At 42.1% G+C, this 18,760-nt stretch overlaps 1 pseudogene; it reads left to right on the top strand.

The window, feature by feature from the left end:
* The first annotated feature begins 10,618 nt into the window (after positions 1-10,618).
* LOC146499992 (trace amine-associated receptor 13c-like) lies at positions 10,619-14,214 on the top strand (annotated as a pseudogene).
* The last annotated feature ends 4,546 nt before the right edge of the window (positions 14,215-18,760 follow it).

Genomic DNA, 18,760 nt, shown 5'->3' with positions numbered 1-18,760 from the left:
TGTTATTCAGCCTGGTTCAATGTGTCCCTTTTTAACTTTGAGCACCCGCCCCTTTAAACCTCTGTGCACGGCCCTGGTGCTCACTATCAATTTTACACATATATGAACTTGAGTGACAGCTTTTTCTTAATCCATAAGGTTAAATATGTTGTTGGTCCAGGTATATAAACTTCACCTCTATGGGAAGGCTTTCCACAAGGTTTAGGAGTGTGTATATGGGAGTTTTTGACTATTATTACACATCAAACCTCGTCTTTATGAGACTTACCTTTTGTATTGATGCCCATGTTGGTGAGACACAGCAACAATCTAAATGACTGTGGCTAATATGATGTGATGATATGATGCTGGCTATGGATAATAAACAGATACTGACCACTTACTAGACATGCAACTGAAAGCATCCTCTAAAATGTGTTAACATCTGTTTTAGCTCTGTTGCCTCAAGGACTGTTTTTTAATCTTTATAATCTCATACCACAAAACCTACATTCAGTCTGGATTTATTGAGCTTCTGTATTGTAATTTTTAGCTTTCAAAGCTATTTATGTGATACTGTTAATATCTTATCTTGTAAAGACATGATTATACCCGGTAAGCTTGTTAAAGTGTACCCTAACAATAAGCCGTGGGTCATCAAAAGCGTCAAATCCTGTTTACGGAAAAAGAGACAGGCTTTTAGAGAGGGGGCTGTTACTGACTTTCAGACAGCCACCAAAGACCTGAAAGTCAAGATCTTGAAACCAAAACAGAGCTACAAAAACCTTCTAGAAACCAAATTTGCTGCAAAAAATTTGGGGTCTGCCTGGACTTGTATGAAAACCACAGCAGGGTTTCAAAATCCCCAGAGCAGCAGTCAGATCATTTTAGATGGCTTTAATTCAGACACAGATTTTGCACTTTGAATATGTTTTATGCTCATTTTAGTTCCTCTGATTTTAGCAAGGATATTTTGGAACTGAAACAGAAACTGAGAGATACTCAGCACTTTATCATTGAACTCATGTCCTTTCATATATTTAATGTGAACAAAAGTCAGGGTCCTGATTACACTATTGGCCGCCTAATTAAATCTTGTGCTAAAGAACTCAGTCCTATATTTCAGGTTATTTTTTATAATTCCTTGCAAACACAACATGTGCCCTCTCTTTGGAAAGAAGCAGTTGTGGTTCCTGTCCCTAAATCTAGACATCCAACAGTTCTAAGTGACTTCAGGCTAGTTGCCCTCACCTCAGTTGTGATGAAAGTCTTCAGAAAATCACCAGAAGTTTGATTATGGAAGAGATTGAACATCAGCTGGATCCAATGCAATTTGCATATAGGCCCAATAGAGGAGTGGAGGAGGCGCTTTTGACTCTACTAAATTTGATTTAATAACACTCTATATTAACAGTTACACACTATATAAAACAACTTTATAGAATTATATTTGTTTTCAGATGTTGGCAGCTATCAGCGAATAGTTATCAGCTATTTTGAAACAAAAAAAGACTCTTTTTATTCATAACAAGAATTCCATAACAGCAAATGAACTGTGAAGCAGAAAATACAAATGCTATTTATGGTCTCCTCACAACAATGATAAGAAAAATAAACTGTGCCAAAATGGCATGTTTGGTAATACAGGGATACACATGTTAATGTGTGTCTGGTCTCCCACTCAGAGACACAGGTCTCCAAGTGTTCAGCATTCAGATGGCTACAGGGACAGTCATGTGAGAGAAAATCTGCTCACACAGATATGTAGAGCCAAGTACTGTCAATAAGGCCTCTGTATTGTTCTGAAGACAGTTAAACTAGTCGGGTAGTGATGTCCAGCAGGTGAAAAATACAAGCTCCATGAACACGCACAGCTATGGATTCCAGCTGCGTTCGTAGTTCTGCAACCCCACAGAGTCAAACTTTCCAGTTCAATCAGCTGCATTTCAATGTCCTCTGTGTCCAGCCAGTTAATGTGAGACAAATCCAGCTGCTCATTAAAGCTTTCTGGTTTGATCAGTCTTGAGTCTACAGATGTATCCGTGTATTTCCACGGTGCTGATGCTGCACTGAGCGGACAGCTCCTGAAGCATTTGAAGTGTCGGAATGTGGAAATTTCAATATTGCTTGAAAACACTGCCAGTTAGCAACGTCCCTCTGGGCTAAGGTAGTGTAGGCTAAGTTGTTTTTAGCCAATTACAAGCTGAATGTGGTTGCTGGGGTTGTTAGCTAAGATACCGTCATTAAGAAGTGGCACAACTAATGTGTCTATGCGAGCTAATTTGCGATGTGCACCGCATTTATTCGTTAATGCACCTTCTCAGATTAATTCACTGCGTGTTGTGCCATCAGTTAACCCTCCGCGTGCCAGCTGTGGCACGCATGCCCAGGATTGCAGACCCCTGATGTAGAGAGTAAAGGGACTTTTGCAAGACTTCTTTTTATCAATTTTTCTTTTGCTTTTAATATAATACAGCCCCATATTTTAATTAAAATACTTTTAGAACAGTTTGAAATCAAGAAAAACCCGGTGGGCTGGATTCTAGATTTTTTAACGAATAGGTCACAAAAAGTGAGAATAAATGGGGTTCTGTCTGACCCAGTGTTCTCCTCCACAGGTTGTCCTCAAGGGTGTGTCTTATCGCCCTTATTATTCATTCTTTATCCAATCTTTAAGTGATGACGTGAAAAATCCAGCTTCCGGGCCCAATGTAGTCTGCATAGGCTGTTGTGTGTGTTTTTAACATGTTTTAATGCTTTGTATCTTGTTCTGTTTAATTTCAACAAGCCCCTAAAAACAGTCAGTGATCACTGTCGGCTTCTCTTGAATTTTATTACCTCTAATCATTTTAAAGCTCAGTTTGTAAGCCCTTACGATGCAACTACAGCCCAGCCCATACAGCAGTATATTAATGACTAACCTCGTATTGTGGATGGATTTTCTCGGTTGTTCTCCTGACTGAAGTTTGGTCCGTTTACAGCATCCTGCCATGACATTGCAGGATGCTGTAATCCATTGAAAACTCTCACATTAACTTTTATTGAGTGGAAAAAAGTCCTCCATTTGTTAGCGTTCGCCCTCCAGCTTCACTGTTTATGTTATACTAATGTTGGGTCTAAACTCAGACCCCGCTGTATCCAGGACTTATTCCCGTGAAAGAAAAACAAGGCAACAGCGATCGATCGTTTCACTTGCAAGGGAGGCCTCGTTGATGTCTACCACGAAATGACCCCAAATCCGGCCTCCTCTTGCTGCCTTTTATTGAGAGACAGTTCACACAGAACACATCACAGAAAAGTAACGCCCACATGGTTCTAAGACAAGGCATTTTATGTATATGTGTGAACTTCTGTAAGAATGTGTGTGTGTGTGTGTGTGTGTGTGTTCCTGCTGACCAGAAGGGTCATAAAGAAGGAACAACATCCTAGGTCAAAGGAGCTTGCAAAGAAAAGCGTCTGGACTTCTTTAAGTCCAGACGCTTTTCTTTGCAAGCTCCTTTGACTACGATGACCTGGATGACTGAGAACCTTCACAGACAACATCCTAGGTCATAAAGAGGGTAGTCTCCCCCACACCCAATTTATGGTTCACCCTAGATAACACCGTGAAGCCATAAAAAGGGGAGGAAGTTTACCAACATCAAACAGACCTTCACAAGGATGTGCCTGTGATAAAAACACTACCGCCCCCCACCCTATACACATCCTCGAGTTTTATAATCCACACTTTACACTTACAACAATACACAATAATCAGACAACCCAAGTACATACAGACACAAACAACATGATCCCTACGGGGATTCTCTGGCGTCCAACGCCTGGGTCCAACCCGTATGCCCCCCTCTTCTGGTACCAGACGTTTCCTACACAATTTTGACAAATTTAAAAGCATCTAAGCCCAGGTCCAACCTTGCTGACTGATCGACCCTCTTCGCGAACGCCCTCACCGATAGCGGTCAAATTTCTAAGCCCTATAATAATTTAAAAGTGGTCCCCGTGAGTTGACCGGAAACCCCACTCGTGGGCGCTTTCAAATCCCGTCTGCGCCTGAAGCTTTACTTAAGGTTTACCTGTCAATCACGTTCAAACGGGACCACCCGGGTCCAACCCCGTCGGTCAAAGTGGTGCTTGACCACTAGCTATTAATGAGCGTCCCTGGTGCTCGGCGTTGCCAGCCGAATTAACCCTCTCGCCGGAGGACAATGTCCCGCGTCCGGAAGAGAGTGGAGGTATAACCGTCAGAACATTTTGCAGCCCTGGAAGTTTAACTTCCGTCCTAAAATTTATTTAAATACATTTTGGATTTAAATAAATTTAAATGTGGATTCCCCACAGCACCACTGTGGGGAATCCACAGTTAAATTATCTGGTGCCCGAGTCCAACTCTGCTTATCAATGTGGGGAATGAAATCCCCTGACCAAATGTCCTAATCTAATCTCTTTTCCTCTTTTCTTGGCTGACTTAACACATAACGGGGCGACCGTGGCTCAGTGGGTTTGGAATCGCATCTGTAACAGGAAGGTCGTCGGTTCGATCCCTGGGCTCTCTGTCCTGGTCGTTGTGTCCTTGGGCAAGACACTTCACCTACCGCCTACTGGTGTTGGCCAGAGGGGCCGATGGTGCGATATGGCAGCCTCGCTTCTGTCAGTCTGCCCCAGGGCAGCTGTGGCTGCAACTGTAGCTGCCTCCACCAGTGTGTGAATGAATAGTGGAATTGTAAAGCGCTTTGGGTGCCTTGAAAAGCACTATATAAATCCAATCCATTATTATTATTATTATTATAACACACCAACTTCAAACATACGTCACAACAATTTAAAATCCACCCCGGTATTAACAATAAGCTTTCGTCAAATATCCCCAAACTTTACTTTTATTTATCCCTAATTACCCAAAATTACCATGGACATGTCACCTGAAGTCTACTTAACAGATTTTATAATTTCATTTAATTTCCACTACTGAGCCAATTTAATGGTAACAATCATCAATTTGGTGGACAACTAATTTAGAATTCATCCAATGTGCACAATTTTTTACAGGTTTGTTCTTACTTTATCTTTTAGACCGGTCTGTTGTCCGCCTCATATCACATCAAGGTCCAAATTAGTCCCCTCAGCCGCAAAAGAATCCGGGTCACTGGCACCAAGTTTTATATCCGGTTCTTTTATATTCTTTATGGCCAAAAAAGACACAAGGCTCAAAGTGGTCTTTTAGTCAAAAAATAATCTTTAATTTTACATATTCCGGAATATGGAGACCCGAGCAGGCACACAGACACGCCAGCCAAAGTCTGAAGCACAAACACGAAGCCTAGTTATATACTCCATCCAGATGTCACACCACACTTTAAGTTTTGATCAAACACTGCTTAGTTTCACTTTCTGATCCTGCAGTTACCATGCTCTTGCAAAAGCATGTAGTTTCCTGTCAGTACTTTCGGCACAGACTATACTAAGAGATGGCCCTTTTAAACTGCATTAAAAGCAAGTAACAATAAACACTAAATAAGGATTAACAATATATTTATTTCATGACAAGGTGATAGCAGAGCTGTACGTTTTAATTTGTTTCATAAATCCCTCAGTCTGAAGATGGCATATTATATTTAGATGGAAGCTAGCGAGCTAACTTCGTGCTTACTTCTAACTGCCACGCTACGGGAGTCGGTCAAATCTCTCACCGATAACATGACCCAGCTAAACATTGAAAATAAAAAAATAAAAGAGTCCGTTATCGATCTACAAGCCCGTAGCATGAGAGATAATCTTGTGTTTTCTGGTATTCCAGAATCTGCCGGAGAGGACGTGGAGGCAACAGTGAAAAGCTTCATTAAAATCCACCTGAAGCTGCCGGAGGACACCGTAAAGAATGTCGCCTTCGATAGAGTGCATCGCTTGGCGGACCGGGAGACCACGTCCTATTGTGGCCAAATTTGGTCAATTCAAACAGAAGGAACAGGTGAAGAGTCGCGGCAGGGAGCTGAAAGGAACAGACTTCAGTGTGAACGACCAGTTCCCCAAAGAGATCCTGGAATGACGCAAGGTCCTGTTCCCAGTTCGACGTAGCTTCATTCAGAAAGGCTCGCGTGCTGTCATCGCCGTGGACCGGCTCTACATGGACGGACAGCTCTACCGCAACCCCGGCACCACTCCGTGGTTATATTGACTGCACTCCAGATAAGAACCCGCTACACTCTTTTCTTATTCATTCACACTTTCTCCTTTAACATGGGTTTAACCTAGTAATATCAGTATGATGTCATAGCAGATATAACACCGTCACCCTCCGTCATTACTTTAATTGGAATGTTTCCGTTTCCTTTTCTTTTTTTTGTTGTCGCTCACAGTTTATGTGGTTTCTTTCTTTCTCTTGTCTTTCACTGCTGTGATCACCTACTTCCCCACTCACCTACAAACAACACCCTCTATTTCTCCATATTTACACACCACGATCACGCAAACACATGCGCTCAACGGCAGCACATTTACAACAGCCAAACAGCATGCACAGACTTACAGGACACATACGCAAGCCACGCTTGTTCATATTAGTGAATATTCACACACATATTCAGAGTTATGGAGCCTATCACCACACTTTTTTCTCTTTCTATTTACAAACAAGTGATGTTTCCACATTCTCTCCACCCGTCTAAACGAAACACCCAGCGTACATCATTAGACATACACACACAATTATGGGCACGCTGAGGTTTGTCACATGGAATGTAAATGGGGCTGGCAACAGAGGAAAGAGGTTAAAGATATTTAACCAGCTTAAAAAACTACAGGCAGATGTTGTTTTATTACAAGAAACTCACAGACCTGTTACAGGCTTAAACGAACTTAAAACATCTGAGTTTCCTAATGTGTTTGCAGCCTGTTATAATTCTATACAAAGAGGAGTGGCAATTTTAATACATAAAAATGTTAATTTTACAGTACTCGATACAGTTATAGATCCAGAGGGTAGATTTCTAATTATTAAACTATCAATATTGAACAAAAAACAATGTATTGTAAGTATATATGGTCCAAATGTTGATGAACCCTCATTCTTCCTCGGATTTTTTAGTGCACTCTCTGAACACCTTGATTGCACACTCATTCTTGGAGGCGACCTCAACCTTGGACTAAATGAAGAAATGGATAGGCTCAACACAACAGGAACTCAGCGCAATTGGCAATCCACAAATATAATCAAACAGTATATGAGCGACTATGGCCTTTGCGATGCATGGCGCTCCCTTCACCCCAACAGTAAGGAATATTCTTTCTTCTCACATAATCATCACTCCTACTCTCGTCTGGATTATTTTTTGGTCAGCAGCTCACTGCTGAGTGACATTTCAGACACCGAGATTCACCCTATAGCTGTCAGCGATCATGCTCCTGTATCTTTAACACTAATGCACAGAATAATACTACGCCAAGTAAATACTGGAGATTTAACACATCACTACTTAAAGATGAAGACTTCTTTGAGCAGTTTTGTAGGAATGGGGTCTAAAAGACACGTTGATGGTTTGGAGGAAGTAATTATTGAAGTTAACTCAGAAAGGTCAATTGGAGAAAAAGAGTCTAACTTAACATCAATGGAACTAAGAGTAGCTGTAGATAATATTACATCTGTGGGATGATTATTGGTAATTTTTTCTCTAATGATAAAAATTTTATTTGTGAAGAAGTTCATGAAGTCATTACTAGTTAACGTTAAAGGGATGGTTGGCTCAAAAGAGCTCTGACTTTTTTGTCAGCCTGGCTACAGTGCTGAAGAGAAACCTGGGGTTGTTCTTATTTTCTTCAATCAGTGACGAGTAGTAAGCTGTTCTGGCTTTGCGGAGCGCTTTCTTGTAAAGCAATAAACTATTTCTCCAGGCTAAATGATGATCCTCTAAATTTGTGACACGCCATTTCCTCTTCAGATTACGAGTCATCTGCTTTAGGGTACGTGTTTGAGAATTATACTACGGAGTCAGGTACTTCTGATTAGAGACCTTAGTTTTCACTGGAGCTACAGTATCCAGAGTCGTACGTAGTGAGGAGGTGAAATTATTAACAAGATAATCGACCTCTGTTGGGGTGGGTACAGTTTCCTCTGCGGTGGGGTAGGGTGGGCTGCCCCGGGTCCTGTGGGGCTTGGCGGTGCTGCTGCCGTAGGCCCCAGTCTGGATGGGCCTGGGCTCCCTTGCCTTGGTGGATACCAGAGGACGGGGGTGCCTACTGGGGTCAGTGGGGGAGCTGGCCCTAGGGAGGAGCATCCTCCCCTCCCTTCTTTTCCTCCCCATCCCTGGCTACCTCCCTTTTCCCGCTCCACCACATCCACCCACACAGGTAGGGCCTTGGGGTGCGGGTGTGTCACCAGGGTGCAGGGGAGACATTCCCCCCCTCTGTCCTCTTCTGGCCACCTGTGCCTTAATTTTATCTCACAACTTAGACATCCACATTACTTACACTCTAATAACACACACATATATATATATATATATATATAGGTCCTTGAGGGTGGGCACGTTAACGGCGTCCAGTAGACGGTCTGTGTATTCAAACCTACCTCTGGCGCTGGTGCCCACCTCTCAATTTTAAATCCATGTAGACATTGAGGGTTCTCGGGAGGGGCCGTGCTAACACCTGCTGCTCTCTGGCAGCAGCACCATGCTCTCCCTTATTTTAAATGCACTTTAGAGCAACATGCAGCAACACTTCACATGAGCGGGAGGAGGAAGGTATGGGGTCTTAACACCCCCCCGTTCTCTACTAGCCATTGGGGCAGGGGGGCTGGGAGGAGATGCTGGCTGTCCGATTGGCCTCCCTGCTGCTGCGGAGCCTGGGACAGTCTGCTTGCCTCCGCCCCGGAGGGAAGGGTAACATCTCTTGGGTCTAGGTGCCGTTTCCCCCTCTGGGGGCGAGGGTACCTGGACCCAGGGTATAGAGTATGTTTGGGGAGTGTGATTGTGTGTACCATTAATGTTTATCCCTACGTTGGGTGAGTGCTGAGTGTTTGTATATGTGTGCATGAGGGTGGGAATGCATGTCTGTGTCTGTGTGTGCCTGTTTGTCTGTGTCTATATATCAGGTCGGGTCTTAGACTCCACCTCTCTGGGAACTCCCAGGCCCTCCAAAGTGTGGAGGCCTATCTCCCCTCACCACACTCCCTGCCGGTGACTGATGCCCTCAGGGGTCGGTGCATTGGTGGTTCTTGGTGTCCGGGGCTGGGCGCTCAGGTATGCACCAGCTCACTCCCGGTGGCTGCTTGGCGGGGTCTGGCGCCTGTTGCTTGGTCAGGCCTCTTCCGGGCGCGGGGGGCCCTCGGGCCTCCGGTCTCTGTGCCTGCGGCTCAGTTCACTCTGGCACAGCTGGCTGCCGGCAGAGCCGGCGGGCACGCCGGTGCAGCCCCCTCTAGCTTCTGCCTGGTGGCTACTGGGTGACCCCTCGTCTGGGGATCCTCAGCCCTTCCAATGAAGGTGGCACAGATGCCCCTCTGGTGGTCCTCCTTGGGCTCTTGCACTCTGGGGCCTCTGGATGTCTGGGGCATGGATCTCCTCCATGCCTGCTTCATGCCCTGGGGGACAGGGCTATGGCTCTCTACATCCTCTAGCAGACCATTACATGGGGAAACCATTTGAATACAAGCGCGCCGATCCACACAGGTGTGCACACGGGTGTTCACTGTCCGTAGACTTAAATCACACCTTTCTTGGCTGCTACTTCAAAGCACATTGTGCGCTGTCTGTCCTGCGTGCTGCACAACAACATTCAATATTTAGTATTTACTGCTGTTTGCACTTAGCTAGATTAATGCGATGGTGTTGTGTTTAGTATGTTGCTTTGTTTTTTTTTGTTGGTTGTTTTCTATTCTTTTTCTCTCAACAGGTGATCCAGGAGATATTTTTTCCCCCTTTCTCACTGTCCCTCTCCCCTTCTGTTTTTTCTTTTCCTTCCTCTTTCTTTTTCCCTTTCCTATCCCTCAGTCATGTCTGTCCCATCTGTAACAACTGAAAATAAAATAAAATAAATAATAAAAACAAAGGTCGATCAAATGGACCAATACGGCAATGCCATGATGATCCATTTGGCAAAATAAATCCAGTGGGTATCCTTGTTGGTCTTCAGACAACAATTCTGACGGCTAAAGAACCAAATGGGAAAGGCAAAAAAAAAAAAAAAAAGAGATGAAAGAATTTAGACCGTTTTTCAACTCTCAGTAATGCTGCAGTGATAGTTTGACTTAGGGACCTGCAGCGGAGTTTGGGCCCAGACATGGCTAATTCTGCAAACTTAAAGACCAGATACAAACATGTGTCAGAGCAGATATGAAAACAGGGCCATTATTAAATATGCAGATGACTCGGAGCAGACCCAAAACAAAGTCCCAAAACAAAACGTCCGTAACACACACTGGAGCTCGAAAAACAGTTCGAAACATAATTAAGGCGGCTGACCCAGGGGCCAACACCACAGAAGACCAGGGTGAAACAGTTCAGGGGGCAGGCCCCGCGGGAGGCAGTGGCAGCGTGGAAACAGTTCAGGAGGCCAGCTACACGTTAGGCAGTGGCGGCGTCATTTATGCTTAAAAATATGTAATCATTTGTATGCTGATAAAAATCATATCCTTATTAGGTCTGATAAGATTGTGTGCACTTGTGTACCATGAGATAAGAGGACGCAGTCTCGACGTTATAATTCCATTATAGCTTTTGACTATAACTTCGGTGTGTCCTCCCTCTCCTCGATGAGCGGTGATATCTTTGGATCCAGCTCGAAGGACCAAGGTCAGTGAGTCTAAACTCACTGACCTTGCTGTCTCAGAGACCTGTCACTGTGAACCAAGCAAGACACTTAGAGCTCGATTGGTTTTACTTGCCGGCAAGGGAAGTTGGGCTGGGGTCTCAAAGTTGCAAGGCCTTCACCCGAACTCAGCCAACTCCGAACCTGACTTCCCTTACAGCTCCTTTTATTGATGAAATGCAGTCATACATTCAGTTAACCACGTGACAGTTAAGGCGAGCATACCTGAGCAAGCAAGAGTGTGTGTGTGATTTCCTGACACCATTTATGGCGTGACCCTTCAACAACATCTCAAGTCACTCCATTTTAGGGCATGACCTTTTAACAAACCAACATGTACAAAAGCAGAAGTGAGCAGTCCTGCTAAACTTATTAAAACAGGAACTTGTGGTTTCTTGTGTGCAATGGAAAAATTACAGCAACGAGACTGCTCATTACATGCAAAGGCTACATCCTAATATGAAAAATTATTTTTAATCAGCGCACATACAAGCAATGGCCATGTGACTTTGCACAAATCACAGTTTTCAAAGAATCAACTCTGACAGAAACATCAGGACTCTTCGTAGTGTGACAGGTGAGACCTGAGTCTGGGAACCGGCCCTGGTATATAGGGCTGGGTTTTCCCCTTTCATATGCACAGGTCCAGGTAATTAGTTGATCTTTTGTGTGAATCTGGAGCTGTGTGAATGACTGGTCTAATCCGTACGATTTGGCCTTTTAACTTTTCTAAGACAGCTTAATGTGGGTGGCATAGCCTTCTATTGGAGATGTAGGTCACAGAAAACGTTCTGCTCGAGTTTTGGTAAAGTTTTCTTTGCAAGCTCCTTTGATGTCGATGTTTAAAGTTATTTTTACCCCTTTAGGAAAAAAGACTGGTTCATACCTGTAGGGAAACTTGTAGTGGACTCACTCTTGCCAATACTTATTAAGATGTGACCCTAACCTAGAGACAGATGGCCAAGCTGCTACTTTGCTGGTGTGGATTTCTGACTGCTGGGCTGAGGTCCTTATACACCTATGGCCATTGTAATTTGTTTTAAAACTGGTTTAACTTGAATGCAAAGAGCTGAGGACTGTTCTTATTTTTGTGGTTGCTTATTTTGTTTATTTATTGCTATTTTATTGTATCAGAAAGCACCAATTAATGCATTGATTGTGTTTTAGAGTGATTTAATCACTTCTTATCATTGCAGACAGTGAATGCACTGCATGGAAATTGAGCTTGAGTGGTGATGGGCATTGAACACACAGTGATCTACACTTGAATCTAAATGAGCAAAAATATACACAAGAAAATTGTCCAATGTGACACATGGTGTTGGGCATTAATATATTCCCTGCAGTGCTTATCCTGTCTTCTTCATACTATCATAACATTTTCTAGTTTTTACTGTATCTAATAAAGTAGATCTTTGTTTATTGTTTATTAAATTGTAAATTGTTTGATTGGTGCTACTGTATAGAAAGATTTTGTATTAGCATTAAGCCTTGTGAACTGACTGTATGCCTGGCTCAGTTCCTATTACAACAGCACCTCCCACAGGTCACACTAGAGTATAACAGATTTAGTCAGGGAGGGGACCAGAGTAATGTCTTGGAACTAAAGAAATACCAAGTGGAAATGAACACAAGCAAAAGGAGAGCATGCAAACTTCATACAGACCCTCTCTCAGAGGACCTGTATTTAAGTGTCATTGAATAGATACGAACCAGGAACACTGTCGCTGTGAAGCAGCGTGCCAGGGTTCCTGGGTGTTCACCCACTGTTTTCAGTTGTTTCATGTTCCTCAAAAGAGGAGGGACTTTAATCATTAAGTAAGAAAGAATCTTAGAAGAGGGACAACGTTATAACATTTGAGTTTGTTAGAAAGGTGTCAGGGGCTCATTTGCACTTCTAACTGATGATGGCAGAAACTGAACTCTGCTTTCCAAATCTCAACTCCTCCTGCAGTAGAGTAAAGCGTTCTCCCTCGGAGTCAGTGCTTATTTATGTAATTCTAACCATCATTTCTCTTCTTACTGTGGCTCTAAACCTGCTGGTCATCATCTCCCACTTCAAGTAGATACTTAATACATTTATAAGTCTAGCAGTTGTACAGGAGAAAATGACTGACATAAAATAAGTTAAACAGAACAACTTTTTGACAATGTTTTGATGTGGATGATCGGCTGGAATAATTGATGCTACAAATAATATATATTTTTCTATCTCTTATGACTCCAGGCAGCTCCACACCCCTACAAACTACCTCCTCCTCTCCCTGGCAGTCTCTGATTTCTTTGTGGGTTTCAATATGTGCTTTCAAAGTATGCTCATAGATGGTTGTTGGTATCTTGGTGACCTCATGTGTGTCTTGTATTATGTTTTCGATATAGTTGTTACTTCTGCCTCAGTAGGAACCATGGTGCTCATTTCAGTTGACCGTTATGTGGCCATTTGTGATCCTCTTCATTAGCCCACCAAAGTCACTCCAAAAAGAGTTCAGACCTTTGTTTTAATATGTTGGATTTGCTCGCTCCTAGTAGTCGGTGTGCTATTGAAGGATAACCTGGATAAACCAGGTAGGTTTAATTCCTGCTTTGGAGAGTGTGTGATTTATATTGACTTTGCAATACAAGTTACCGATCTTATTTTTACAATCCTCCTTCCCATTACTGTCATCGTAATTTTGTATGTAAGAGTATTTGCTGTGGCCGTGTTTCAGATTCGGGCCATGCAACATCATGTTGCAGCTGGCACACAGAGGGGGAAAGTAAGTCCAAAAAAATCTGAACTGAAAGCAGCTAGGACTCTTGGCATTGTTATTGTTGCAATTCTGATATGCCTATTCCCATATTTCTGTGTAATACTCTCAGGCCAGGACACACTGCTTGATATTTTATCCCTTGCCTTTTTTTTATGTTTGTTTTATTTTAATTCCTTTCTCAACCCTATCATCTATGCCCTTTTCTACCCATGGTTTAGAAAATCTGTTAAACTTATTGTTACATTTCAAATAGTCAAGTCTGGCTCCAGTGATGCCAGCATGCTGTGACAAAATAAGCCCTTCAAGTCAAGCCAGATAAATAAAATAATATTTCCATATTTCAAATTGCAAATATATATTATATTATATATAAACTGCAATAGAAAAGAAGAACATTACTTCTTATTTTCTATTGTTGGCAGCCAGTTAGCCTGTGGCCTCAAATACATCAAAATATTTGTTTTGGTTCCTTAGCCTCTAAAACCTTAAAATTGCAAAATAAGTTAACAGCAAAAGCAAGTGCCCCAGATCCAAAGATAGATAGATAGATAGATAGATAGATAGATAGATAGATAGATAGATAGATAAAATCTACAGAAAAATAATTACATCAATTATATATTGTATATACATATTGGAGGTACTTTTTTCTTTGAGCAGCTTGACAACATTTTAAAATTTTACTTTTTTGTTGCAGGTACTATTATATAATATCAGAATGCCATGATGTCAGTTTCTGCTATATATCCAGCCTCTCTCAGTATTTAATCTCTTCATATAATCTTTGATTAATCATCTCGGGTCCTGTGGGAGCCATACGATGTTTCTTTCTATACTATATTCTTGATATCAATATTTGTCAATCCATTGTAATGCACTTGCAATTATTTGTGACATGCTCTGAAGGTCTTCTCTAAATAAATAAAATTGCTGCATTGTTCTTGAAAGAAAAAAAATAGCATAGGTTTATAAGGAAACACGACGGGCTACCGCAATATGTTTATTTACATAATAATTGTGATAGTGAGCAATAGAATGCATACTGTCATCAAGTGTTGACATATTCAACTAATTAATTAACAAACTTGTCAACAAAGAGTTATTTATTTGGAGCACATTTCTACAAAAAAGATAAGTGCTTGTGCTTAAAGTGCTTTGACACTCCTTGGCAACATTGTAGACAATGTTAAACTTAATCATCACATTGGCCTCCTCTGACAACCTGTTTGCTGCTGCCTGCCGCTGAAAGGCAGTGGCAAGAGGGGACTCTTGGGCAGTGCATTTATCACAGCATATAATGTGTTTTCTGGATACACTGTGATTTTTCAGCGTTTTCAGAGACTGATGGCTCCATGTCAGAGCACTGTCTACGGATCAGGCCTTAACAAAAATTGTATCAACAGTTCTTTTCATCTTTGCTTTTTACCCACAGCTTCATCCACTCTGTCGGGCCTAGGCTACTCACTAGGGCTGAGTATCATCACTGATTTCTATAATTCATTCGATTCCAATTCACAAGGTCCCAATTTGATTCAATTTTGCCTGAGATAGTCAGAAATTTATATTTCTGATCATTTATCAGTACTGATACTGTGAGACTTTGTGTCAAAGTAACTGAGAATAAAACACAGAAAAACATGAAGGAGCTTTTCCTGGCCTGCCTTTTTAAAGCAGATAACCTTAAAAATGTTCTGCAATTTTGCATAATCTTAAAAAGTTTAAATTTCTTCAGTACTGAACAGCAGAAATTAGGCTTTCTTGTCCGAGGACATTTAAGTGAGAAAAAAAAAACACAGCGGCCGACAGCGCTGTAAACAATGGTAGACTGGTGGGTAATAATGAGTGAATGAATAATGCAGAAAACAGAGATTTGAGATGGGAAACTGTTCTTGAAGTACACACAGTGAGCTGTGCATGAAGTTTGATTTTTATCATGGTGGAAGCAAAACAGCAAACGTCAGAGGGAATTAATGACCGCGGTCAAGTGAGCCGTCATTTGTGAGCCATGGTCAAGCCAGCCGCTTCTTATCTGCCGCATAAATTTTCTTGTGCTTCTACACCAATATTTATGGTAGCGCCTTTTCTCGTTATTTCCCGATCGAAAACCTAGACCCACGCACGCGCCCACACAAATTGCAATGGGATAGCGCAATACAGCCATCGGGACAGTCTGGTTGCATATTGAAAAATTCATTAAAAATCATTCTTGATAGTTGATGTCCAGATTTGAACACAATCCTCCTCTGGAACACCTACTGTACCTCTGGGCCAGGTTTCATCCAGATCCACTGTAATATTCCTCAAAAATTAAAGAACATTTATAATCAATTCAATACAGTCAATACGGTATAATTATGTCATTTTCAAAATTTCATTTAAAATCATCCTTAATAGTTGAGGCCCAACTTTCAACACATTCCCCCTCTGGAACACCTACTGTACCTCTGGACCAAGTTTCATGCAGATCTACTCTAATATTCCTCAGAAATTAAAGGGCATTTATATTCAACGCAATACAGTTAATACACTTTAATTATGTCAATTTAAAAACAAACATTAAAAATCTTCCTTAATAGTTGAGATCCAACTTCCAAAAGAGACTTGCTCTTGGACACCTACTGTACCTCTGTGCCAAGTTTCATCCAGATTTACTGTAATATTCCTCAGAAATTAAAGGGCATTTATATTCAATGCAATACAGTCAACACACTTTTATTGTATTTTTTGTATTTTCAAAAAAATCATTAAAAATCTTCCTTAATAGTTGAGATCCAACTTCCAAAAGAGACTTGCTCTTGGACACCTACTGTACCTCTGGACCAGGTTTCATCCAGATCTACTGTAATATTTCTCAGAAATGAAAGGAAACTTGTATTTAATGCAATACAGTCAATACAATAGAATGATTGAAGAGTCCAACATCATCATCAAGTTTGCGGATGACACAACCATCATAGGCCTCATCACAGGCAATTATGAGACGGCCTATAGAGAGGAGGTGATGGCACTGTACGAGTGGTGTCTGGAAAATAACCTGACTCTCAACATCAGCAACACTAGAGAGATGATAGTGGACTACCGGAAACGACCAGTCAGGGAACACCAGCCCATCCACATCAACGGTGTCAAGGTTGAAAGGGTCAGCAGCTTCAAGCTCCTTGGAGTCAACATCACCGAGGACTTCTCCTGGACCCTTCACACAGACACTGCCGATCAGGAAAGCTCGCCAGCGGCTTTACTTCCTGAGGAGGCTGAGGAAGTTTGGCATGAACGCTAACATCACCTCAAATTTCTACAGGTGTGCAGTCGAGAGCTTGCTGACGAGCTGCATCACAGTTTGGTACGAAGCTGCTCTGCCAGCAGCTGTAAATCACTACAGAGGGTGGTGAAGGCAGCAGAGCACATCACTGGCACGAGGCTTCCTGCCATTCAGGACATTTACCTCCAGCGATGCCTCCGTAAAGCACACAGCATCATCAAGGACCACAGCAGCACATCAGCTGTTCTCCTTGTTACCATCTGGCAGACGTTACAGGAGTCTGTCTGCTCGACTACAAGACTTAAAAACAGTTTCTACCACCAACCATACGACACCTCAACCACAACACTTAAACACACACAACACAGCACTCAGAAGCTGCAGCTTCACAAGTGTTTAATCTACACTGGTCACTCCACTTTATTGTTATGTATATTTATATATTGTTATATATATTTATGCTCGTCAAACACATTTCATTGCAATGTTGACCCTGTGCTAACTTGCATATGACAAATAAAACTGAAAACTGAAAACTGATATAATTTTCAAAAATTCATTAAAAATCATCTTTAATAGTTGAGGTCCAACTTTCAACACATTCTTCCTCTGGGACACCTACTGTACTTCTGGGCCACGTTACATCTCAATCTGCTGTATCAATAATTGTTTAAAATTAATAGATCAAAATTGCTGCTGAGAGAGTCATGACAGGGACTATAAAGAGACAGCATATTTCCCCCATATTTGCTTGTCTTCACTGACTTCCTTTGAAATCCAAATTTTAATTTTGGAATATTAGGTGTACTTGTGGTTCCTATAGAATTATAAGGTTGAATGGGAATTCATCTCCCAGGCCTCTCTTCTGTGGATGCAGCTCACAATATTAATTCAGAAGACAAACACCCGTCTCAGCTTTTGAGATTAGCCTTAAAACCTCAGTTTTGACAAATAATACAGTTAGAGTGGATCAGGTGACCCTGAATCTTCCCTTATTTGTGCTGCAGGGCAGGGGTCGGCAACCTGCGGCTCCGGAGCCGAATGCGAATTTTAAAAATTGGAGTTCAAGTTATTTTTAACATACTACACAGGTCATGAACAAGATTTTTTTACATTTTAGAATAGAATAGAATAGAATAATTCTTTAATTGTCCCACAAGGGGAAATTTGGTTGTAACAGCAGCCAGAAAGACACATATACAAACAAACAGTACACAGGACAGAAACGTACACAATTTTTCTTACATATTTACATTAAGGACAATGGTTACTATAAACAGAGTACTGTACAGTTATTAAATTAAATAAAAATAGCTACAGATAAGAGGCAAACCAGGTTGTAGTGCGAATTGGTTAATTAACTTATTGCAGTTACAGCGCAGATGTAAACATCTATGTTTGTTGGGAACAGTTCTGATTGTACAGTCTGACAGCTGCAGGGAGGAAGGACCTGCAGAAACGCTCCTTCATGCATCGAGGATGCAGCAGTCTGTCACTGAAGGAGCTCTGCAGTTCAGCAACATTTACATGCATGGGCTGGGAGACTCTGTCCATCAGAGATGTTATTTTGGCCAGAGTCCTTCTGTCTCCCACCACCTGCACTGGGTCCAGGGTGCATCCCAGAACAGAGCTGGCCTTCATGATGAGTTTATCCAACTTCTTCCTCTCAGCTGCAGATAAACTGCTGCTCCAACATACCACACTGTAAAACATGACAGATGCCACCACAGAGTCATAGAAGGTCTTTGAAAGCGCTCCCTGAACTCCAAATGACCTCAGCCGCCTCAGCAGGTAGAGTCTGCTCTGACCCTTCCTGTAAAGAGCATCAGTGTTGTGGCTCCAGTTTATTATTCAGGTGAACACCCAGGTACCTATAAGAGTCCACTATCTCAATGTCCACTCCCTGGATGTTCACCGGTGTCAGTGTGGTAGGTCTGCGTCTCCGGAAGTCCACCACCAACTCCTTGGTTTTCCCGGC

The sequence above is a fragment of the Neolamprologus multifasciatus genome, chromosome 16 (genome assembly GCF_963576455.1).
Source record: "Neolamprologus multifasciatus chromosome 16, fNeoMul1.2, whole genome shotgun sequence".
NCBI classification, from domain to species: domain Eukaryota; kingdom Metazoa; phylum Chordata; class Actinopteri; order Cichliformes; family Cichlidae; genus Neolamprologus; species Neolamprologus multifasciatus.
The sequence above is the reverse complement of the archived record's forward strand: the minus strand, read 5'-3'. Positions and strand labels throughout refer to the sequence as shown.